The 18,565-nt window shown below is 45.5% G+C and overlaps 63 pseudogenes; all 63 read left to right on the forward strand.

Annotated features, from left to right (window-relative positions):
• The first annotated feature begins 17 nt into the window (after positions 1-17).
• Positions 18-136, forward strand: LOC140100693 (5S ribosomal RNA; annotated as a pseudogene).
• A 70-nt stretch (positions 137-206) lies between these two features.
• LOC140084794 (5S ribosomal RNA) lies at positions 207-325 on the forward strand (annotated as a pseudogene).
• A 259-nt stretch (positions 326-584) lies between these two features.
• On the forward strand, positions 585-703 carry LOC140083053 (5S ribosomal RNA; annotated as a pseudogene).
• A 70-nt stretch (positions 704-773) lies between these two features.
• Positions 774-892, forward strand: LOC140100694 (5S ribosomal RNA; annotated as a pseudogene).
• Positions 893-962: 70 nt separating this feature from the next.
• Positions 963-1,081, forward strand: LOC140100695 (5S ribosomal RNA; annotated as a pseudogene).
• A 262-nt stretch (positions 1,082-1,343) lies between these two features.
• On the forward strand, positions 1,344-1,462 carry LOC140090775 (5S ribosomal RNA; annotated as a pseudogene).
• Positions 1,463-1,532: 70 nt separating this feature from the next.
• LOC140085524 (5S ribosomal RNA) lies at positions 1,533-1,651 on the forward strand (annotated as a pseudogene).
• A 70-nt stretch (positions 1,652-1,721) lies between these two features.
• Positions 1,722-1,840, forward strand: LOC140091408 (5S ribosomal RNA; annotated as a pseudogene).
• Positions 1,841-2,099: 259 nt separating this feature from the next.
• LOC140100697 (5S ribosomal RNA) lies at positions 2,100-2,218 on the forward strand (annotated as a pseudogene).
• A 70-nt stretch (positions 2,219-2,288) lies between these two features.
• LOC140100699 (5S ribosomal RNA) lies at positions 2,289-2,407 on the forward strand (annotated as a pseudogene).
• Positions 2,408-2,477: 70 nt separating this feature from the next.
• On the forward strand, positions 2,478-2,596 carry LOC140085130 (5S ribosomal RNA; annotated as a pseudogene).
• A 70-nt stretch (positions 2,597-2,666) lies between these two features.
• Positions 2,667-2,785, forward strand: LOC140100700 (5S ribosomal RNA; annotated as a pseudogene).
• Positions 2,786-2,855: 70 nt separating this feature from the next.
• Positions 2,856-2,974, forward strand: LOC140080863 (5S ribosomal RNA; annotated as a pseudogene).
• Positions 2,975-3,044: 70 nt separating this feature from the next.
• On the forward strand, positions 3,045-3,163 carry LOC140084087 (5S ribosomal RNA; annotated as a pseudogene).
• Positions 3,164-3,233: 70 nt separating this feature from the next.
• LOC140100701 (5S ribosomal RNA) lies at positions 3,234-3,352 on the forward strand (annotated as a pseudogene).
• Positions 3,353-3,422: 70 nt separating this feature from the next.
• LOC140091660 (5S ribosomal RNA) lies at positions 3,423-3,541 on the forward strand (annotated as a pseudogene).
• A 251-nt stretch (positions 3,542-3,792) lies between these two features.
• LOC140084859 (5S ribosomal RNA) lies at positions 3,793-3,911 on the forward strand (annotated as a pseudogene).
• Positions 3,912-3,981: 70 nt separating this feature from the next.
• On the forward strand, positions 3,982-4,100 carry LOC140090776 (5S ribosomal RNA; annotated as a pseudogene).
• A 70-nt stretch (positions 4,101-4,170) lies between these two features.
• On the forward strand, positions 4,171-4,289 carry LOC140090344 (5S ribosomal RNA; annotated as a pseudogene).
• A 70-nt stretch (positions 4,290-4,359) lies between these two features.
• LOC140083557 (5S ribosomal RNA) lies at positions 4,360-4,478 on the forward strand (annotated as a pseudogene).
• A 259-nt stretch (positions 4,479-4,737) lies between these two features.
• Positions 4,738-4,856, forward strand: LOC140084385 (5S ribosomal RNA; annotated as a pseudogene).
• Positions 4,857-4,926: 70 nt separating this feature from the next.
• On the forward strand, positions 4,927-5,045 carry LOC140096058 (5S ribosomal RNA; annotated as a pseudogene).
• Positions 5,046-5,485: 440 nt separating this feature from the next.
• On the forward strand, positions 5,486-5,604 carry LOC140100702 (5S ribosomal RNA; annotated as a pseudogene).
• A 70-nt stretch (positions 5,605-5,674) lies between these two features.
• LOC140092460 (5S ribosomal RNA) lies at positions 5,675-5,793 on the forward strand (annotated as a pseudogene).
• Positions 5,794-5,863: 70 nt separating this feature from the next.
• On the forward strand, positions 5,864-5,982 carry LOC140083103 (5S ribosomal RNA; annotated as a pseudogene).
• A 251-nt stretch (positions 5,983-6,233) lies between these two features.
• On the forward strand, positions 6,234-6,352 carry LOC140089699 (5S ribosomal RNA; annotated as a pseudogene).
• Positions 6,353-6,422: 70 nt separating this feature from the next.
• LOC140080864 (5S ribosomal RNA) lies at positions 6,423-6,541 on the forward strand (annotated as a pseudogene).
• A 251-nt stretch (positions 6,542-6,792) lies between these two features.
• On the forward strand, positions 6,793-6,911 carry LOC140085949 (5S ribosomal RNA; annotated as a pseudogene).
• A 259-nt stretch (positions 6,912-7,170) lies between these two features.
• On the forward strand, positions 7,171-7,289 carry LOC140083994 (5S ribosomal RNA; annotated as a pseudogene).
• A 70-nt stretch (positions 7,290-7,359) lies between these two features.
• Positions 7,360-7,478, forward strand: LOC140090777 (5S ribosomal RNA; annotated as a pseudogene).
• Positions 7,479-7,548: 70 nt separating this feature from the next.
• Positions 7,549-7,667, forward strand: LOC140084386 (5S ribosomal RNA; annotated as a pseudogene).
• A 70-nt stretch (positions 7,668-7,737) lies between these two features.
• Positions 7,738-7,856, forward strand: LOC140094470 (5S ribosomal RNA; annotated as a pseudogene).
• A 251-nt stretch (positions 7,857-8,107) lies between these two features.
• Positions 8,108-8,226, forward strand: LOC140094756 (5S ribosomal RNA; annotated as a pseudogene).
• Positions 8,227-8,296: 70 nt separating this feature from the next.
• Positions 8,297-8,415, forward strand: LOC140080865 (5S ribosomal RNA; annotated as a pseudogene).
• Positions 8,416-8,485: 70 nt separating this feature from the next.
• Positions 8,486-8,604, forward strand: LOC140087412 (5S ribosomal RNA; annotated as a pseudogene).
• A 70-nt stretch (positions 8,605-8,674) lies between these two features.
• On the forward strand, positions 8,675-8,793 carry LOC140085891 (5S ribosomal RNA; annotated as a pseudogene).
• A 70-nt stretch (positions 8,794-8,863) lies between these two features.
• LOC140100703 (5S ribosomal RNA) lies at positions 8,864-8,982 on the forward strand (annotated as a pseudogene).
• Positions 8,983-9,233: 251 nt separating this feature from the next.
• Positions 9,234-9,352, forward strand: LOC140080866 (5S ribosomal RNA; annotated as a pseudogene).
• A 440-nt stretch (positions 9,353-9,792) lies between these two features.
• LOC140100704 (5S ribosomal RNA) lies at positions 9,793-9,911 on the forward strand (annotated as a pseudogene).
• Positions 9,912-9,982: 71 nt separating this feature from the next.
• LOC140082852 (5S ribosomal RNA) lies at positions 9,983-10,101 on the forward strand (annotated as a pseudogene).
• A 259-nt stretch (positions 10,102-10,360) lies between these two features.
• On the forward strand, positions 10,361-10,479 carry LOC140100705 (5S ribosomal RNA; annotated as a pseudogene).
• Positions 10,480-10,738: 259 nt separating this feature from the next.
• LOC140080867 (5S ribosomal RNA) lies at positions 10,739-10,857 on the forward strand (annotated as a pseudogene).
• A 70-nt stretch (positions 10,858-10,927) lies between these two features.
• LOC140084056 (5S ribosomal RNA) lies at positions 10,928-11,046 on the forward strand (annotated as a pseudogene).
• A 70-nt stretch (positions 11,047-11,116) lies between these two features.
• Positions 11,117-11,235, forward strand: LOC140095517 (5S ribosomal RNA; annotated as a pseudogene).
• A 70-nt stretch (positions 11,236-11,305) lies between these two features.
• Positions 11,306-11,424, forward strand: LOC140097888 (5S ribosomal RNA; annotated as a pseudogene).
• A 70-nt stretch (positions 11,425-11,494) lies between these two features.
• On the forward strand, positions 11,495-11,613 carry LOC140098533 (5S ribosomal RNA; annotated as a pseudogene).
• A 70-nt stretch (positions 11,614-11,683) lies between these two features.
• Positions 11,684-11,802, forward strand: LOC140097718 (5S ribosomal RNA; annotated as a pseudogene).
• A 259-nt stretch (positions 11,803-12,061) lies between these two features.
• Positions 12,062-12,180, forward strand: LOC140096451 (5S ribosomal RNA; annotated as a pseudogene).
• A 259-nt stretch (positions 12,181-12,439) lies between these two features.
• LOC140100706 (5S ribosomal RNA) lies at positions 12,440-12,558 on the forward strand (annotated as a pseudogene).
• Positions 12,559-12,628: 70 nt separating this feature from the next.
• LOC140095335 (5S ribosomal RNA) lies at positions 12,629-12,747 on the forward strand (annotated as a pseudogene).
• A 70-nt stretch (positions 12,748-12,817) lies between these two features.
• On the forward strand, positions 12,818-12,936 carry LOC140086415 (5S ribosomal RNA; annotated as a pseudogene).
• Positions 12,937-13,006: 70 nt separating this feature from the next.
• LOC140091296 (5S ribosomal RNA) lies at positions 13,007-13,125 on the forward strand (annotated as a pseudogene).
• Positions 13,126-13,573: 448 nt separating this feature from the next.
• Positions 13,574-13,692, forward strand: LOC140091360 (5S ribosomal RNA; annotated as a pseudogene).
• A 70-nt stretch (positions 13,693-13,762) lies between these two features.
• Positions 13,763-13,881, forward strand: LOC140098431 (5S ribosomal RNA; annotated as a pseudogene).
• Positions 13,882-14,329: 448 nt separating this feature from the next.
• Positions 14,330-14,448, forward strand: LOC140086335 (5S ribosomal RNA; annotated as a pseudogene).
• A 448-nt stretch (positions 14,449-14,896) lies between these two features.
• Positions 14,897-15,015, forward strand: LOC140082247 (5S ribosomal RNA; annotated as a pseudogene).
• Positions 15,016-15,085: 70 nt separating this feature from the next.
• On the forward strand, positions 15,086-15,204 carry LOC140092855 (5S ribosomal RNA; annotated as a pseudogene).
• Positions 15,205-15,644: 440 nt separating this feature from the next.
• LOC140084759 (5S ribosomal RNA) lies at positions 15,645-15,763 on the forward strand (annotated as a pseudogene).
• Positions 15,764-15,833: 70 nt separating this feature from the next.
• LOC140089291 (5S ribosomal RNA) lies at positions 15,834-15,952 on the forward strand (annotated as a pseudogene).
• An 811-nt stretch (positions 15,953-16,763) lies between these two features.
• Positions 16,764-16,882, forward strand: LOC140080868 (5S ribosomal RNA; annotated as a pseudogene).
• A 440-nt stretch (positions 16,883-17,322) lies between these two features.
• LOC140094302 (5S ribosomal RNA) lies at positions 17,323-17,441 on the forward strand (annotated as a pseudogene).
• Positions 17,442-17,881: 440 nt separating this feature from the next.
• Positions 17,882-18,000, forward strand: LOC140100708 (5S ribosomal RNA; annotated as a pseudogene).
• Positions 18,001-18,259: 259 nt separating this feature from the next.
• LOC140100709 (5S ribosomal RNA) lies at positions 18,260-18,378 on the forward strand (annotated as a pseudogene).
• Positions 18,379-18,565: the final 187 nt, after the last annotated feature.

The following is an 18,565-nucleotide window of genomic DNA, read 5'->3' on the forward strand; positions in this document are numbered from 1 at the left end:
CAAATTGAACAGCTGCTGTCAACGGCCATTCTAAGCTGAATGTGCCTGCTCTCGTCAGATCGCAGCAGCAATGCAGCTTAAGGCTTGGCAAGTACCAGCATGGGAGACTGGCTGGGAATCCCAAGTTCCGTTGACCTTTTTGAACCTGAAAATTGTGTTAGTTTCTCTATGAGATAGTAAAAGAAGGTTCAAACTGAACAGCTGCTGTCAACGGCCATTCTAAGCTGAAAGTGCCTGCTCTCGTCAGATCGCAGCATCAATGCAGCTTAGGGCTTGGCAAGTACCAGCATGGGAGACTGGCTGGGAATCCCAAGTTCCGTTGACCTTTTTGAACCTGAAAATTGTTAGTTTCTCTGTCAAAGATGGTAAAAGAAGGTTCAAATTGAACAGCTGCTGCTAACGGCCATTCTAAGCTGAATGTGCCTGCTCTCGTCAGTTCGCAGCAGCAATGCAGCTTAAGGCTTGGCAAGTACCAGCATGGGAGACTGGCTGGGAATCCTAAGTTCCGTTGACCTTTTTGAACCTGAAAATTGTGTTAGTTTCTCTATGAGATATTAAAAGAAGGTTCAAATTGAACAGCTGCTGTCAACGGCTATTCTAAGCTGAATGTGCCTGCTCTCGTCAGATCGCAGCAGCAATGCAGCTTAAGGCTTGGCAAGTACCAGCATGGGAGACTGGCTGGGAATCCCAAGTTCCGTTGACCTTTTTGAACCTGAAAATTGTGTTAGTTTCTCTATGAGATAGTAAAAGAAGGTTCAAATTGAACAGCTGCTGTCAACGGCCATTCTAAGCTGAATGTGCCTGCTCTCGTCAGATCGCAGCAGCAATGCAGCTTAAGGCTTGGCAAGTACCAGCATGGGAGACTGGCTGGGAATCCCAAGTTCCGTTGACCTTTTTGAACCTGAAAATTGTGTTAGTTTCTCTATGAGATAGTAAAAGAAAGTAGAAATTAGGCAGCTGCTGTCAACGGCCATTCTAAGCTGAATGTGCCTGCTCTCGTCAGATCGCAGCAGCAATGCAGCTTAAGGCTTGGCAAGTACCAGCATGGGAGACTGGCTGGGAATCCCAAGTTCCGTTGACCTTTTTGAACCTGAAAATTGTGTTAGTTTCTCTATGAGATAGTAAAAGAAGGTTCAAATTGAACAGCTGCTGTCAACGGCCATTCTAAGCTGAATGTGCCTGCTCTTGTCAGATCGCAGCAGCAGTAATGCAGCTTAAGGCTTGGCAAGTACCAGCATGGGAGACTGGCTGGGAATCCCAAGTTCCGTTGACCTTTTTGAACCTGAAAATTGTGTTAGTTTCTCTATGAGATAGTAAAAGAAGGTTCAAACTGAACAGCTGCTGTCAACGGCCATTCTAAGCTGAATGTGCCTGCTCTCGTCAGATCGCAGCAGCAATGCAGCTTTAGGCTTGGCAAGTAACAGCATGGGAGACTGGCTGGGAATCCCAAGTTCCGTTGACCTTTTTGAACCTGAAAATTGTGTTAGTTTCTCTATGAGATAGTAAAAGAAGGTTCAAATTGAACAGCTGCTGTCAACGGCAATTCTAAGCTGAATGTGCCTGCTCTCGTCAGATCGCAGCAGCAATGCAGCTTAAGGCTTGGCAAGTACCAGCATGGGAGACTGGCTGGGAATCCCAAGTTCTGTTGACCTTTTTGAACCTGAAAATTGTGTTAGTTTCTCTATGAGATAGTAAAAGAAGGTTCAAATTGAACAGCTGCTGTCAACGGCCATTCTAAGCTGAATGTGCCTGCTCTCGTCAGATCGCAGCAGCAATGCAGCTTAAGGCTTGGCAAGTACCAGCATGGGAGACTGGCTGGGAATCCAAAGTTCCGTTGACCTTTTTGAACCTGAAAATTGTGTTAGTTTCTCTATGAGATAGTAAAAGAAGGTTCAAATTGAACAGCTGCTGTCAACGGCCATTCTAAGCTGAATGTGCGTGCTCTTGTCGGATCAAAGCAGCGATGCGGCTTAAGGCTTGGCAAGTACCAGCATGGGAGACTGGCTGTGAATCCCAAGTTCCGTTGACCTTTTTGAACCTGAAAATTGTGTTAGTCTCTCTATGAGATAGTAAAAGAAGGTTCAAACTGAACAGCTGCTGTCAACGGCCATTCTAAGCTGAATGTGCCTGCTCTCGTCAGATCGCAGCAGCAATGCAGCTTAAGGCTTGGCAAGTACCAGCATGGGAGACTGGCTGGGAATCCCAAGTTCCGTTGACCTTTTTGAACCTGAAAATTGTGTTAGTTTCTCTATGAGATAGTAAAAGAAAGTAGAAATTAGGCAGCTGCTGTCAACGGCCATTCTAAGCTGAATGTGCCTGCTCTCGTCAGATCGCAGCAGCAATGCAGCTTAAGGCTTGGCAAGTACCAGCATGGGAGACTGGCTGGGAATCCCAAGTTCCGTTGACCTTTTTGAACCTGAAAATTGTTAGTTTCTCTGTCAAAGATGGTAAAAGAAGGTTCAAATTGAACAGCTGCTGTCAACGGCCATTCTAAGCTGAATGTGCCTGCTCTCGTCAGATCGCAGCAGCAATGCAGCTTAAGGCTTGGCAAGTACCAGCATGGGAGACTGGCTGGGAATCCTAAGTTCCGTTGACCTTTTTGAACCTGAAAATTGTGTTAGTTTCTCTATGAGATATTAAAAGAAGGTTCAAATTGAACAGCTGCTGTCAACGGCCATTCTAAGCTGAATGTGCCTGCTCTCGTCAGATCGCAGCAGCAATGCAGCTTAAGGCTTGGCAAGTACCAGCATGGGAGACTGGCTGGGAATCCCAAGTTCCGTTGACCTTTTTGAACCTGAAAATTGTTAGTTTCTCTGTCAAAGATGGTAAAAGAAGGTTCAAATTGAACAGCTGCTGTCAACGGCCATTCTAAGCTGAATGTGCCTGCTCTCGTCAGATCGCAGCAGCAATGCAGCTTAAGGCTTGGCAAGTACCAGCATGGGAGACTGGCTGGGAATCCCAAGTTCTGTTGACCTTTTTGAACCTGAAAATTGTGTTAGTTTTTCTATGAGATAGTAAAAGAAGGTTCAAATTGAACAGCTGCTGTCAACGGCCATTCTAAGCTGAATGTGCCTGCTCTCGTCAGATCGCAGCAGCAATGCAGCTTAAGGCTTGGCAAGTACCAGCTTGGGAGACTGGCTGGGAATCCCAAGTTCTGTTGACCTTTTTGAACCTGAAAATTGTGTTAGTTTCTCTATGAGATAGTAAAAGAAGGTTCAAATTGAACAGCTGCTGTCAACGGCCATTCTAAGCTGAATGTGCCTGCTCTCGTCAGATCGCAGCAGCAATGCAGCTTAAGGCTTGGCAAGTACCAGCATGGGAGACTGGCTGGGAATCCCAAGTTCCGTTGACCTTTTTGAACCTGAAAATTGTGTTAGTTTCTCTATGAGATAGTAAAAGAAGGTTCAAATTGAACAGCTGCTGTCAACGGCCATTCTAAGCTGAATGTGCATGCTCTCGTCAGATCGCAGCAGCAATGCAGCTTAAGGCTTGGCAAGTACCAGCATGGGAGACTGGCTGGGAATCCCAAGTTCTGTTGACCTTTTTGAACCTGAAAATTGTGTTAGTTTCTCTATGAGATAGTAAAAGAAGGTTCAAATTGAACAGCTGCTGTCAACGGCCATTCTAAGCTGAATGTGCCTGCTCTCGTCAGATCGCAGCAGCTTAAGGCTTGGCAAGTACCAGCATGGGAGACTGGCTGGGAATCCCAAGTTCCGTTGACCTTTTTGAACCTGAAAATTGTGTTAGTTTCTCTATGAGATAGTAAAAGAAGGTTCAAATTGAACAGCTGCTGTCAACGGCCATTCTAAGCTGAATGTGCCTGCTCTCGTCAGATCGCAGCAGCAATGCAGCTTAAGGCTTGGCAAGTACCAGCATGGGACACTGGCTGGGAATCCCAAGTTCCGTTGACCTTTTTGAACCTGAAAATTGTGTCAGTTTCTCTATGAGATAGTAAAAGAAGGTTCAAACTGAACAGCTGCTGTCAACGGCCATTCTAAGCTGAATGTGCCTGCTCTCGTCAGATCGCAGCAGCAATGCAGCTTTAGGCTTGGCAAGTAACAGCATGGGAGACTGGCTGGGAATCCCAAGTTCCGTTGACCTTTTTGAACCTGAAAATTGTGTTAGTTTCTCTATGAGATAGTAAAAGAAGGTTCAAATTTAACAGCTGCTGTCAACGGCCATTCTAAGCTGAATGTGCCTGCTCTCGTCAGATCGCAGCAGCAATGCAGCTTAAGTCTTGGCAAGTACCAGCATGGGAGACTGGCTGGGAATCCCAAGTTCTGTTGACCTTTTTGAACCTGAAAATTGTGTTAGTTTCTCTATGAGATAGTAAAAGAAGGTTCAAATTGAACAGCTGCTGTCAACGGCCATTCTAAGCTGAATGTGCCTGCTCTCGTCAGATCGCAGCAGAAATGCAGCTTAAGGCTTGGCAAGTACCAGCATGGGAGACTGGCTGGGAATCCCAAGTTCCGTTGACCTTTTTGAACCTGAAAATTGTGTTAGTTTCTCTATGAGATAGTAAAAGAAGGTTCAAATTGAACAGCTGCTGTCAACGGCCATTCTAAGCTGAATGTGCGTGCTCTTGTCGGATCACAGCAGCGATGCGGCTTAAGGCTTGGCAAGTACCAGCATGGGAGACTGGCTGTGAATCCCAAGTTCCGTTGACCTTTTTGAACCTGAAAATTGTGTTAGTTTCTCTATGAGATAGTAAAAGAAGGTTCAAACTGAACAGCTGCTGTCAACGGCCATTCTAAGCTGAATGTGCCTGCTCTCGTCAGATCGCAGCATCAATGCAGCTTAAGGCTTGGCAAGTACCAGCATGGGAGACTGGCTGGGAATCCCAAGTTCCGTTGACCTTTTTGAACCTGAAAATTGTGTTAGTTTCTCTATGAGATAGTAAAAGAAGGTTCAAATTGAACAGCTGCTGTCAACGGCCCTTCTAAGCTGAATGTGCCTGCTCTCGTCAGATCGCAGCAGCAATGCAGCTTAAGGCTTGGCAAGTACCAGCATGGGAGACTGGCTGGGAATCCCAAGTTCCGTTGAGCTTTTTGAACCTGAAAATGGTGTTAGTTTCTCTATGAGATAGTAAAAGAAAGTAGAAATTAGGCAGCTGCTGTCAACGGCCATTCTAAGCTGAATGTGCCTGCTCTCGTCAGATCGCAGCAGCTTAAGGCTTGGCAAGTACCAGCATGGGAGACTGGCTGGGAATCCCAAGTTCCGTTGACCTTTTTGAACCTGAAAATTGTGTTAGTTTCTCTATGAGATAGTAAAAGAAGGTTCAAATTGAACAGTTGCTGCTAACGGCCATTCTAAGCTGAATGTGCCTGCTCTCGTCAGTTCGCAGCAGCAATGCAGCTTAAGGCTTGGCAAGTACCAGCATGGGAGACTGGCTGGGAATCCTAAGTTCCGTTGACCTTTTTGAACCTGAAAATTGTGTTAGTTTCTCTATGAGATATTAAAAGAAGGTTCAAATTGAACAGCTGCTGTCAACGGCCATTCTAAGCTGAATGTGCCTGCTCTCGTCAGATCGCAGCAGCAATGCAGCTTAAGGCTTGGCAAGTACCAGCATGGGAGACTGGCTGGGAATCCCAAGTTCCGTTGACCTTTTTGAACCTGAAAATTGTTAGTTTCTCTGTCAAAGATGGTAAAAGAAGGTTCAAATTGAACAGCTGCTGTCAACGGCCATTCTAAGCTGAATGTGCCTGCTCTCGTCAGATCGCAGCAGCAATGCAGCTTAAGTCTTGACAAGTACCAGCATGGGAGACTGGCTGGGAATCCCAAGTTCTGTTGACCTTTTTGAACCTGAAAATTGTGTTAGTTTTTCTATGAGATAGTAAAAGAAGGTTCAAATTGAACAGCTGCTGTCAACGGCCATTCTAAGCTGAATGTGCCTGCTCTCGTTAGATCGCAGCAGCAATGCAGCTTAAGGCTTGGCAAGTACCAGCATGGGAGACTGGCTGGGAATCCCAAGTTCTGTTGACCTTTTTGAACCTGAAAATTGTGTTAGTTTCTCTATGAGATAGTAAAAGAAGGTTCAAATTGAACAGCTGCTGTCAACGGCCATTCTAAGCTGAATGTGCCTGCTCTCGTCAGATCGCAGCAGCTTAAGGCTTGGCAAGTACCAGCATGGGAGACTGGCTGGGAATCCCAAGTTCCGTTGACCTTTTTGAACCTGAAAATTGTGTTAGTTTCTCTATGAGATAGTAAAAGAAGGTTCAAATTGAACAGCTGCTGTCAACGGCCATTCTAAGCTGAATGTGCCTGCTCTCATCAGATCGCAGCAGCAATGCAGCTTAAGGCTTTGCAAGTACCAGCATGGGAGACTGGCTGGGAATCCCAAGTTCCGTTGACCTTTTTGAACCTGAAAATTGTGTTAGTTTCTCTATGAGATAGTAAAAGAAGGTTCAAACTGAACAGCTGCTGTCAACGGCCATTCTAAGCTGAATGTGCCTGCTCTCGTCAGATCGCAGCAGCAATGCAGCTTAAGGCTTGGCAAGTACCAGCATGGGAGACTGGCTGGGAATCCCAAGTTCTGTTGACCTTTTTGAACCTGAAAATTGTGTTAGTTTCTCTATGAGATAGTAAAAGAAGGTTCAAATTGAACAGCTGCTGTCAACGGCCATTCTAAGCTGAATGTGCCTGCTCTCGTCAGATCGCAGCAGCTTAAGGCTTGGCAAGTACCAGCATGGGAGACTGGCTGGGAATCCCAAGTTCCGTTGACCTTTTTGAACCTGAAAATTGTGTTAGTTTCTCTATGAGATAGTAAAAGAAGGTTCAAACTGAACAGCTGCTGTCAACGGCCATTCTAAGCTGAATGTGCCTGCTCTCGTCAGATCGCAGCAGCAATGCAGCTTAAGGCTTGGCAAGTACCAGCATGGGAGACTGGTAGGGAATCCCAAGTTCCGTTGACCTTTTTGAACCTGAAAATTGTGTTAGTTTCTCTATGAGATAGTAAAAGAAGGTTCAAATTGAACAGCTGCTGTCAACGGCCATTCTAAGCTGAATGTGCCTGCTCTAGTCAGATCGCAGCAACAATGCAGCTTAAGGCTTGGCAAGCACCAGCATGGGAGACTGGCTGGGAATCCCAAGTTCTGTTGACCTTTTTGAACCTGAAAATTGTTAGTTTCTCTGTCAAAGATGGTAAAAGAAGGTTCAAATTGAACAGCTGCTGTCAACGGCCATTCTAAGCTGAATGTGCCTGCTCTCGTCAGATCGCAGCAGCAATGCAGCTTAAGGCTTGGCAAGTACCAGCATGGGAGACTGGCAGGGAATCCCAAGTTCCGTTGACCTTTTTGAACCTGAAAATTGTGTTAGTTTCTCTATGAGATAGTAAAAGAAGGTTCAAACTGAACAGCTGCTGTCAACGGCCATTCTAAGCTGAATGTGCCTGCTCTCGTCAGATCGCAGCAGCAATGCAGCTTTAGGCTTGGCAAGTAACAGCATGGGAGACTGGCTGGGAATCCCAAGTTCCGTTGACCTTTTTGAACCTGAAAATTGTGTTAGTTTCTCTATGAGATAGTAAAAGAAGGTTCAAACTGAACAGCTGCTGTCAACGGCCATTCTAAGCTGAATGTGCCTGCTCTCGTCAGATCGCAGCATCAATGCAGCTTAAGGCTTGGCAAGTACCAGCATGGGAGACTGGCTGGGAATCCCAAGTTCCGTTGACCTTTTTGAACCTGAAAATTGTTAGTTTCTCTGTCAAAGATGGTAAAAGAAGGTTCAAATTGAACAGCTGCTGTCAACGGCCATTCTAAGCTGAATGTGCCTGCTCTCGTTAGATCGCAGCAGCAATGCAGCTTAAGGCTTGGCAAGTGCCAGCATGGGAGACTGGCTGGGAATCCCAAGTTCTGTTGACCTTTTTGAACCTGAAAATTGTGTTAGTTTTTCTATGAGATAGTAAAAGAAGGTTCAAATTGAACAGCTGCTGTCAACGGCCATTCTAAGCTGAATGTGCCTGCTCTCGTCAGATCGCAGCAGCTTAAGGCTTGGCAAGTACCAGCATGGGAGACTGGCTGGGAATCCCAAGTTCCGTTGACCTTTTTGAACCTGAAAATTGTGTTAGTTTCTCTATGAGATAGTAAAAGAAGGTTCAAATTGAACAGCTGCTGTCAACGGCCATTCTAAGCTGAATGTGCCTGCTCTCGTCAGTTCGCAGCAGCAATGCAGCTTAAGGCTTGGCAAGTACCAGCATGGGAGACTGGCTGGGAATCCTAAGTTCCGTTGACCTTTTTGAACCTGAAAATTGTGTTAGTTTCTCTATGAGATATTAAAAGAAGGTTCAAATTGAACAGCTGCTGTCAACGGCCATTCTAAGCTGAATGTGCCTGCTCTCGTCAGATCGCAGCAGCAATGCAGCTTAAGGCTTGGCAAGTACCAGCATGGGAGACTGGCTGGGAATCCCAAGTTCTGTTGACCTTTTTGAACCTGAAAATTGTGTTAGTTTCTCTATGAGATAGTAAAAGAAGGTTCAAATTGAACAGCTGCTGTCAACGGCCATTCTAAGCTGAATGTGCCTGCTCTCGTCAGATCGCAGCAGCAATGCAGCTTAAGGCTTGGCAAGTACCAGCATGGGAGACTGGCTTGGAATCCCAAGTTCTGTTGACCTTTTTGAACCTGAAAATTGTGTTAGTTTCTCTATGAGATAGTAAAAGAAGGTTCAAATTGAACAGCTGCTGTCAACGGCCATTCTAAGCTGAATGTGCCTGCTCTCGTCAGATCGCAGCAGCAATGCAGCTTAAGGCTTGGCAAGTACCAGCATGGGAGATTGGCTGGGAATCCCAAGTTCCGTTGACCTTTTTGAACCTGAAAATTGTGTTAGTTTCTCTATGAGATAGTAAAAGAAGGTTCAAATTGAACAGCTGCTGTCAACGGCCATTCTAAGCTGAATGTGCCTGCTCTCGTCAGATCGCAGCAGCAATGCAGCTTAAGGCTTGGCAAGTACCAGCATGGGAGACTGGCTGGGAATCCCAAGTTCCGTTGACCTTTTTGAACCTGAAAATTGTGTGAGTTTCTCTATAAGATAGTAAAAGAAAGTTCAAATTGAACAGCTGCTGTCAACGGCCATTCTAAGCTGAATGTGCCTGCTCTCTTCAGATCGCAGCAGCTTAAGGCTTGGCAAGTACCAGCATGGCAGACTGCCTGGGAATCCCAAGTTCCGTTGACCTTTTTGAACCTGAAAATTGTGTTAGTTTCTCTATGAGATAGTAAAAGAAGGTTCAAATTGAACAGCTGCTGTCAACGGCCATTCTAAGCTGAATGTGCCTGCTCTCGTCAGATCGCAGCAGCAATGCAGCTTAAGGCTTGGCAAGTACCAGCATGGGAGACTGGCTGGGAATCCCAAGTTCTGTTGACCTTTTTGAACCTGAAAATTGTGTTAGTTTCTCTATGAGATAGTAAAAGAAGGTTCAAATTGAACAGCTGCTGTCAACGGCCATTCTAAGCTGAATGTGCGTGCTCTTGTCAGATCGCAGCGCCGATGCAGCTTAAGGCTTGGCAAGTACCAGCAAGGGAGGCTGGCTGGGAATCCCAAGTTCTGTTGACCTTTTTGAACCTGAAAATTGTGTTAGTTTCTCTATAAGATAGTAAAAGAAGGTTCAAATTGAACAGCTGCTGTCAACGGCCATTCTAAGCTGAATGTGCCTGCTCTCTTCAGATTGCAGCAGCTTAAGGCTTGGCAAGTACCAGCATGGGAGACTGGCTGGGAATCCCAAGTTCCGTTGACCTATTTGAACCTGAAAATTGTGTTAGTTTCTCTATGAGATAGTAATAGAAGGTTCAAATTGAACAGCTGCTGTCAACGGCCATTCTAAGCTGAATGTGCCTGCTCTCGTCAGATCGCAGCAGCAATGCAGCTTAAGGCTTGGCAAGTACCAGCATGGGAGACTGGCTGGGAATCCCAAGTTCCGTTGACCTTTTTGAACTTAAAATATTGTGTTAGTTTCTCTATGAGATAGTAAAAGAAGGTTCAAATTGAACAGCTGCCGTCAATGGCCATTCTAAGCTGAATGTGCCTGCTCTCGTCAGATCGCAGCAGCAATGCAGCTTAAGGCTTGGCAAGTACCAGCATGGGAGACTGGCTGGGAATCCCAAGTTCCGTTGACCTTTTTGAACCTGAAAATTGTGTTAGTTTCTCTATGAGATAGTAAAAGAAGGTTCAAATTGAACAGCTGCTGTCAACAGCCGTTCTAAGCTGAATGTGCGTGCTCTTGTCAGATCGCAGCAGCGATGCAGCTTAAGGCTTGGCAAGTACCAGCATAGGAGACTGGCTGGGAATACCAAGTTCCGTTGACCTTTTTGAACCTGAAAATTGTGTTAGTTTCTCTATGAGATAGTAAAATAAGGTTCAAATTGAACAGCTGCTGTCAACGGCCATTCTAAGCTGAATGTGCCTGCTCTCGTCAGATCGCAGCAGCAATGCAGCTTAAGGCTTGGCAAGTACCAGCATGGGAGACTGGCTGGGAATCCCAAGTTCCGTTGACCTTTTTGAACCTGAAAATTGTGTTAGTTTCTCTATGAGATAGTAAAAGAAGGTTCAAACTGAACAGCTGCTGTCAACGGCCATTCTAAGCTGAATGTGCCTCCTCTCGTCAGATCGCAGCAGCAATTCAGCTTAAGGCTTGGCAAGTACCAGCATGGGAGACTGGCTGGGAATCCCAAGTTCTGTTGACCTTTTTGAACCTGAAAATTGTGTTAGTTTTTCTATGAGATAGTAAAAGAAGGTTCAAATTGAACAGCTGCTGTCAACGGCCATTCTAAGCTGAATGTGCCTGCTCTCGTCAGATCGCAGCAGCAATGCAGCTTAAGGCTTGGCAAGTACCAGCATGGGAGACTGGCTGGGAATCCCAAGTTCTGTTGACCTTTTTGAACCTGAAAATTGTGTTAGTTTCTCTATGAGATAGTAAAAGAAGGTTCAAATTGAACAGCTGCTGTCAACGGCCATTCTAGGCTGAATGTGCCTGCTCTCGTCAGATCGCAGCAGCAATGCAGCTTAAGGCTTGGCAAGTACCAGCATGGGAGACTGGCTGGGAATCCCAAGTTCTGTTGACCTTTTTGAACCTGAAAATTGTGTTAGTTTCTCTATGAGATAGTAAAAGAAGGTTCAAATTGAACAGCTGCTGTCAACGGCCATTCTAAGCTGAATGTGCCCGCTCTCGTCAGATCGCAGCAGCAATGCAGCTTAAGGCTTGGCAAGTACCAGCATGGGAGACTGGCTAGGAATCCCAAGTTCTGTTGACCTTTTTGAACCTGAAAATTGTGTTAGTTTCTCTATGAGATAGTAAAAGAAGGTTCAAATTGAACAGCTGCTGTCAACGGCCATCCTAAGCTGAATGTGCCTGCTCTCGTCAGATCGCAGCAGCAATGCAGCTTAAGGCTTGGCAAGTACCAGCATGGGAGACTGGCTGCGAATCCCAAGTTCTGTTTACCTTTTTGAACCTGAAAATTGTGTTAGTTTCTCTATGAGATAGTAAAAGAAGGTTCAAATTGAACAGCTGCTGTCAACGGCCATCCTAAGCTGATTGTGCCTGCTCTCGTCAGATCGCAGCAGCAATGCAGCTTAAGGCTTGGCAAGTACCAGCATGGGAGACTGGCTGGCAATCCCAAGTTCTGTTGACCTTTTTGAACCTGAAAATTGTGTTAGTTTCTCTATGAGATAGTAAAATAAGGTTCAAATTGAACAGCTGCTGTCAACGGCCATTCTAAGCTGAATGTGCCTGCTCTCGTTAGATCGCAGCAGCAATGCAGCTTATGGCTTAGCAAGTACCAGCATGGGAGACTGGCTGGGAATCCCAAGTTCCGTTGACCTTTTTGAACCTGAAAATTGTGTTAGTTTCTCTATGAGATAGTAAAAGAAGGTTCAAATTGAACAGCTGCTGTCAACGGCCTTTCTAAGCTGAATGTGCGTGCTCCTGTCAGATCGCAGCAGCGATGCAGCTTAAGGCTTGGCAAGTACCAGCATGTGAGACTGGCTGCGAATCCCAAGTTCCGTTGACCTTTTTGAACCTGAAAATTTTGTTAGTTTCTCTATGAGATAGTAAAAGAAGGTTCAAATTGAACAGCTGCTGTCAACGGCCATTCTAAGCTGAATGTGCGTGCTCTTGTCAGATCGCAGCAGCAATGCAGCTTAAGGCTTGGCAAGTACCAGCATGGGAGACTGGCTGGGAATCCCAAGTTCCGTTGACCTTTTTGAACCTGAAAATTGTGTTAGTTTCTCTATGAGATAGTAAAAGAAGGTTCAAATTGAACAGCTGCTGTCAACGGCCATTCTAAGCTGAATGTGCGTGCTCTTGTCAGATCGCAGCAGCGATGCAGCTTAAGGCTTGGCAAGTACCAGCAAGGGAGACTGGCTGGGAATCCCAAGTTCTGTTGACCTTATTGAACCTGAAAATTGTGTTAGTTTCTCTATGAGATAGTAAAAGAAGGTTCAAATTGAACAGCTGCTGTCAACGGCCATTCTAAGCTGAATGTGCCTGCTCTCGTCAGATCGCAGCAGCAATGCAGCTTAAGGCTTGGCAAGTACCAGCATGGGAGACTGGCTGGGAATCCCAAGTTCCGTTGACCTTTTTGAACCTGAAAATTGTGTTAGTTTCTCTATGAGATAGTAAAAGAAGGTTCAAATTGAACAGCTGCTGTCAACAGCCATTCTTAGCTGAATGTGCCTGCTCTGATCAGATCGCAGCAGCAATGCAGCTTAAGGCTTGGCAAGTACCAGCATGGGAGACTGGCTGGGAATCCCAAGTTCTGTTGACATTTTTGAACTTGAAAATTGTGTTAGTTTCTGTATGAGATAGTAAAAGAAGGTTCAAATTGAACAGCTGCTGTCAACGGCCATTCTAAGCTGAATGTGCCTGCTCTCGTCAGATCGCAGCACCAATGCAGCTTAAGGCTTGGCAAGTACCAGCATGGGAGACTGGCTGGGAATCCCAAGTTCCGTTGACCTTTTTGAACCTGAAAATTGTGTTAGTTTCTCTATGAGATAGTAAAAGAAGGTTCAAATTGAACAGCTGCTGTCAACGGCCATTCTAAGCTGAATGTGCCTGCTCTGGTCAGATCGCAGCAGCAATGCAGCTTAAGGCTTGGCAAGTACCAGCATGGGAGACTGGCTGGGAATCCCAAGTTCCGTTGACCTTTTTGAACCTGAAAATTGTGTTAGTTTCTCTATGAGATAGTAAAAGAAGTTTCAAATTGAACAGCTGCTGTCAACGGCCATTCTAAGCTGAATGTGCGTGCTCTTGTCAGATTGCAGCACCGATGCAGCTTAAGGCTTGGCAAGTACCAGCATGGGAGACTGGCTGGGAATCCCAAGTTCCGTTGACCTTTTTGAACCAGAAAATTGTGTTAGTTTCTCTATGAGATAGTAAAAGAAGTTTCAAATTGAACAGCTGCTGTCAACGGCCATTCTAAGCTGAATGTGCGTGCTCTTGTCAGATCGCAGCAGCGATGCAGCTTAAGGCTTGGCAAGTACCAGCATGGGAGACTGGCTGCGAATCCCAAGTTCCGTTGACCTTTTTGAACCTGAAAATTTTGTTAGTTTCTCTATGAGATAGTAAAAGAAGGTTCAAATTGAAGAGCTGCTGTCAACGGCCATTCTAAGCTGAATGTGCGTGCTCTCGTCAGATCGCAGCAGCAATGCAGCTTAAGGCTTGGCAAGTACCAGCATGGGAGACTGGCTGGGAATCCCAAGTTCCGTTGACATTTTTGAACCTGAAAATTGTGTTAGTTTCTCTATGAGATAGTAAAAGAAGGTTCAAACTGAACAGCTGCTGTTAACGGCCATTCTAAGCTGAATGTGCCTGCTCTCGTCAGATCGCAGCAGCAATGCAGCTTATGGCTTAGCAAGTACCAGCATGGGAGACTGGCTGGGAATCCCAAGTTCCGTTGACCTTTTTGAACCTGAAAATTGTGTTAGTTTCTCTATGAGATAGTAAAAGAATGTTTAAATTGAACAGCTGCTGTCAACGGCCTTTCTATGCTGAATGTGCGTGCTCCTGTCAGATCGCAGCAGCGATGCAGCTTAAGGCTTGGCAAGTACCAGCATGGGAGACTGTCTGCGAATCCCAAGTTCCGTTGACCTTTTTGAACCTGAAAATTTTGTTAGTTTCTCTATGAGATAGTAAAAGAAGGTTCAAATTGAACAGCTGCTGTCAACGGCCATTCTAAGCTGAATGTGCGTGCTCTTGTCAGATCGCAGCAGCGATGCAGCTTAAGGCTTGGCAAGTACCAGCAAGGGAGACTGGCTGGGAATCCCAAGTTCTGTTGACCTTTTTGAACCTGAAAATTGTGTTAGTTTCTGTATGAGATAGTAAAAGAAGGTTCAAATTGAACAGCTGCTGTCAACGGCCATTCTAAGCTGAATGTGCCTGCTCTCGTCAGATCGCAGCAGCAATGCAGCTTAAGGTTTGGCAAGTACCAGCATGGGAGACTGGCTGGGAATCCCAAGTTCCGTTGACCTTTTTGAACCTGAAAATTGTGTTAGTTTCTCTATGAGATAGTAAAAGAAGGTTCAAATTGAACAGTTGCTGTCAACGGCCATTCTAAGCTGAATGTGCCTGCTCTGGTCAGATCGCAGCAGCAATGCAGCTTAAGGCTTGGCAAGTACCAGCATGGGAGACTGGCTGGAAATCCCAAGTTCTGTTGACCTTTTTGAACCTGAAAATTGTGTTAGTTTCTCTATGAGATAGTAAAAGAAGTTTCAAATTGAACAGCTGCTGTCAACGGCCATTCTAAGCTGAATGTGCGTGCTCTTGTCAGATCGCAGCGCCGATGCAGCTTAAGGCTTGGCAAGTACCAGCATGGGAGACTGGCTGCGAATCCCAAGTTCCGTTTACCTTTTTGAACCTGAAAATTGTGTTAGTTTCTCTATGAGATAGTAAAAGAAGGTTCAAATTGAACAGCTGCTGTCAACGGCCATCCTAAGCTGAATGTGCCTGCTCTCGTCAGATCGCAGCAGCAATGCAGCTTAAGGCTTGGCAAGTACCAGCATGGGAGACTGGCTGGGAATCCCAAGTTCTGTTGACCTTTTTGAAACTAAAAATTGTGTTAGTTTCTCTATGAGATAGTAAAAGAAGGTTCAAATTGAACAGCTGCTGTCAACGGCTATTCTAAGCTGAATGTGCCTGCTCTCGTCAGATCGCAGCAGCAATGCAGCTTAAGGCTTGGCAAGTAGCAGTATGGGAGACTGGCTGGGAATCCCAAGTTCTGTTGACCTTTTTGAAGCTGAAAATTGTGTTAGTTTCTCTATGAGATAGTAAAAGAAGTTTCAAATTGAACAGCTGCTGTCAACGGCCATTCTAAGCTGAATGTGCACGCTCTTGTCAGATCGCAGCGCCGATGCAGCTTAAGGCTTGGCAAGTACCAGCATGGGAGACTGGCTGGGAATCCCAAGTTCCGTTGACCTTTTTGAACCTGAAAATTGTGTTAGTTTCTCTATGAGATAGTAAAAGAAGGTTCAAATTGAACAGCTGCTGTCAACGGCCATTCTAAGCTGAGTGTGCCTGCTCTCGTCAGATCGCAGCAGCTTAAGGCTTGGCAAGTACAAGCATGGGAGACTGGCAGGGAATCCCAAGTTCCGTTGACCTTTTTGAACCTGAAAATTGTGTTAGTTTCTCTATGAGATAGTAAAAGAAAGTTCAAATTGAACAGCTGCTGTCAACGGCCATTCTAAGCTGAATGTGCCTGCTCTCGTCAGATCGCAGCAGCAATGCAGCTTAAGGCTTGGCAAGTACCAGCATGGGAGACTGGCTGGGAATCCCAAGTTCCGTTGCCCTTTTTGAACCTGAAAATTGTGTTAGTTTCTCTATGAGATAGTAAAAGAAGGTTCAAATTGAACAGCTGCTGTCAACGGCCATTCTAAGCTGAATGTGCCTGCTCTCGTCAGATCGCAGCTGCAATGCAGCTTAAGGCTTGGCAAGTACCAGCATGGGAGACTGGCTGGGAATCCCAAGTTCTGTTGACCTTTTTGAACCTGAAAATTGTGTTAGTTTCTCTATGAGATAGTAAAAGAAGGTTCAAATTGAACAGCTACTGTCAACGGCCATTCTAAGCTGAATGTGCGTGCTCTTGTCAGATCGCAGCGGCGATGCAGCTTAAGGCTTGGCAAGTACCAGCAAGGGAGACTGGCTGGGAAATACCAAGTTCTGTTGACCTTTTTGAACCTGAAAATTGTGTTAGTTTCTCTATAAGATAGTAAAAGAAGGTTCAAATTGAACAGCTTCTGTCAATGGCCATTCTAAGCTGAATGTGCCAGCTCTCGTCAGATCGCAGCAGCTTAAGGCTTGGCAAGTACCAGCATGGGAGACTGGCTGGGAATCCCAAGTTCCGTTGACCTTTTTGAACCTGAAAATTGTGTTAGTTTCTCTATGAGATAGTAAAAGAAGGTTCAAATTGAACAGCTGCTGTCAACGGCCATTCTAAGCTGAATGTGCGTGCTCCTTTCAGATCGCAGCAGCAATGCAGCTTAAGGCTTGGCAAGTACCAGCAAGGGAGACTGGCTGGGAATTCCAAGTTCTCTTGACCTTTTTGAAACTAAAAATTGTGTTAGTTTCTCTATGAGATAGTAAAAGAAGGTTCAAATTGAACAGCTGCTGTCAACGGCCATTCTAAGCTGAATGTGCCTGCTCTCGTCAGATCGCAGCAGCTTAAGGCTTGGCAAGTACAAGCATGGGAGACTGGCAGGGAATCCCAAGTTCCGTTGACCTTTTTGAACCTGAAAATTGTGTTAGTTTCTCTATGAGATAGTAAAAGAAGGTTCAAATTGAACAGCTGCAGTCAACGGCCATTCTAAGCTGAATGTGCCTGCTCTCGTCAGATCGCAGCAGCAATGCAGCTTAAGGCTTGGCAAGTACCAGCATGGGAGACTGGCTGGGAATCCCAAGTTCTGTTGACCTTTTTGAACCTGAAAATTGTGTTAGTTTCTCTATGAGATAGTAAAAGAAGGTTCAAATTGAACAGCTGCTGTCAACGGCCATTCTAATCTGAATGTGCGTGCTCTTGTCAGATCGCAGCGCCGATGCAGCTTAAGGCTTGGCAAGTACCAGCAAGGGAGACTGGCTGGGAATCCCAAGTTCTGTTGACCTTTTTGAACCTGAAAATTGTGTTAGTTTCTCTATAAGATAGTAAAAGAAGGTTCAAATTGAACAGCTGCTGTCAACGGCCATTCTAAGCTGAATGTGCCTGCTCTCTTCAGATCGCAGCAGCTTAAGGCTTGGCAAGTACCAGCATGGCAGACTGCCTGGGAATCCCAAGTTCCATTGACCTTTTTGAACCTGAAAATTGTGTTAGTTTCTCTATGAGATAGTAAAAGAAGGTTCAAATTGAACAGCTGCTGTCAACGGCCATTCTAAGCTGAATGTGCCTGCTCTCGTCAGATCGCAGCAGCAATGCAGCTTAAGGCTTTGCAAGTACCAGCATGGGAGACTGGCTGGGAATCCCAAGTTCTGTTGACCTTTTTGAACCTGAAAATTGTGTTAGTTTCTCTATGAGATAGTAAAAGAAGGTTCAAATTGAACAGCTGCTGTCAACGGCCATTCTAAGCTGAATGTGCGTGCTCTTGTCAGATCGCAGCGCCGATGCAGCTTAAGGCTTGGCAAGTACCAGCAAGGGAGGCTGGCTGGGAATCCCAAGTTCTGTTGACCTTTTTGAACCTGAAAATTGTGTTAGTTTCTCTATAAGATAGTAAAAGAAGGTTCAAATTGAACAGCTGCTGTCAACGGCCATTCTAAGCTGAATGTGCCTGCTCTCTTCAGATCGCACCAGCTTAAGGCTTGGCAAGTACCAGCATGGGAGACTGGCTGGGAATCCCAAGTTCCGTTGACCTTTTTGAACCTGAAAATTGTGTTAGTTTCTCTATGAGATAGTAAAAGAAGGTTCAAATTGAACAGCTGCTGTCAACGGCCATTCTAAGCTGAATGTGCCTGCTCTCGTCAGATCGCAGCAGCAATGCAGCTTAAGGCTTGGCAAGTACCAGCATGGGAGACTGGCTGGGAATCCCAAGTTCCGTTGACCTTTTTGAACCTGAAAATTGTGTTAGTTTCTCTATGAGATAGTAAAAGAAGGTTCAAATTGAACAGCTGCTGTCAACGGCCTTTCTAAGCTGAATGTGCCTGCTCTTGTCAGATCGCAGCAGCGATGCAGCTTAAGGCTTGGCAAGTACCAGCATGGGAGACTGGCTGCGAATCCCAAGTTCCGTTGACCTTTTTGAACCTGAAAATTGTGTTAGTTTCTCTATGAGATAGTAAAAGAAGGTTCAAATTGAACAGCTGCTGTCAACGGCCATTCTAAGCTGAATGTGCCTGCTCTCGTCAGATCGCAGCAGCAATGCAGCTTAAGGCTTGGCAAGTACCAGCATGGGAGACTGGCTGGGAATCCCAAGTTCCGTTGACCTTTTTGAACCTGAAAATGTGTTAGTTTCTCTAAGAGATAGTAAAAGAAGGTTCAAATTGAACAGCTGCTGTCAACGGCCATTCTAAGCTGAATGTGCATGCTCTTGTCAGATCGCAGCAGCGTTGTAGCTTAAGGCTTGGCAAGTACCAGCATGGGAGACTGGCTGGGAATCCCAAGTTCTGTTGAC

This window comes from Engystomops pustulosus, chromosome 9 (genome assembly GCF_040894005.1).
Source record: "Engystomops pustulosus chromosome 9, aEngPut4.maternal, whole genome shotgun sequence".
NCBI lineage: Eukaryota > Metazoa > Chordata > Amphibia > Anura > Leptodactylidae > Engystomops > Engystomops pustulosus.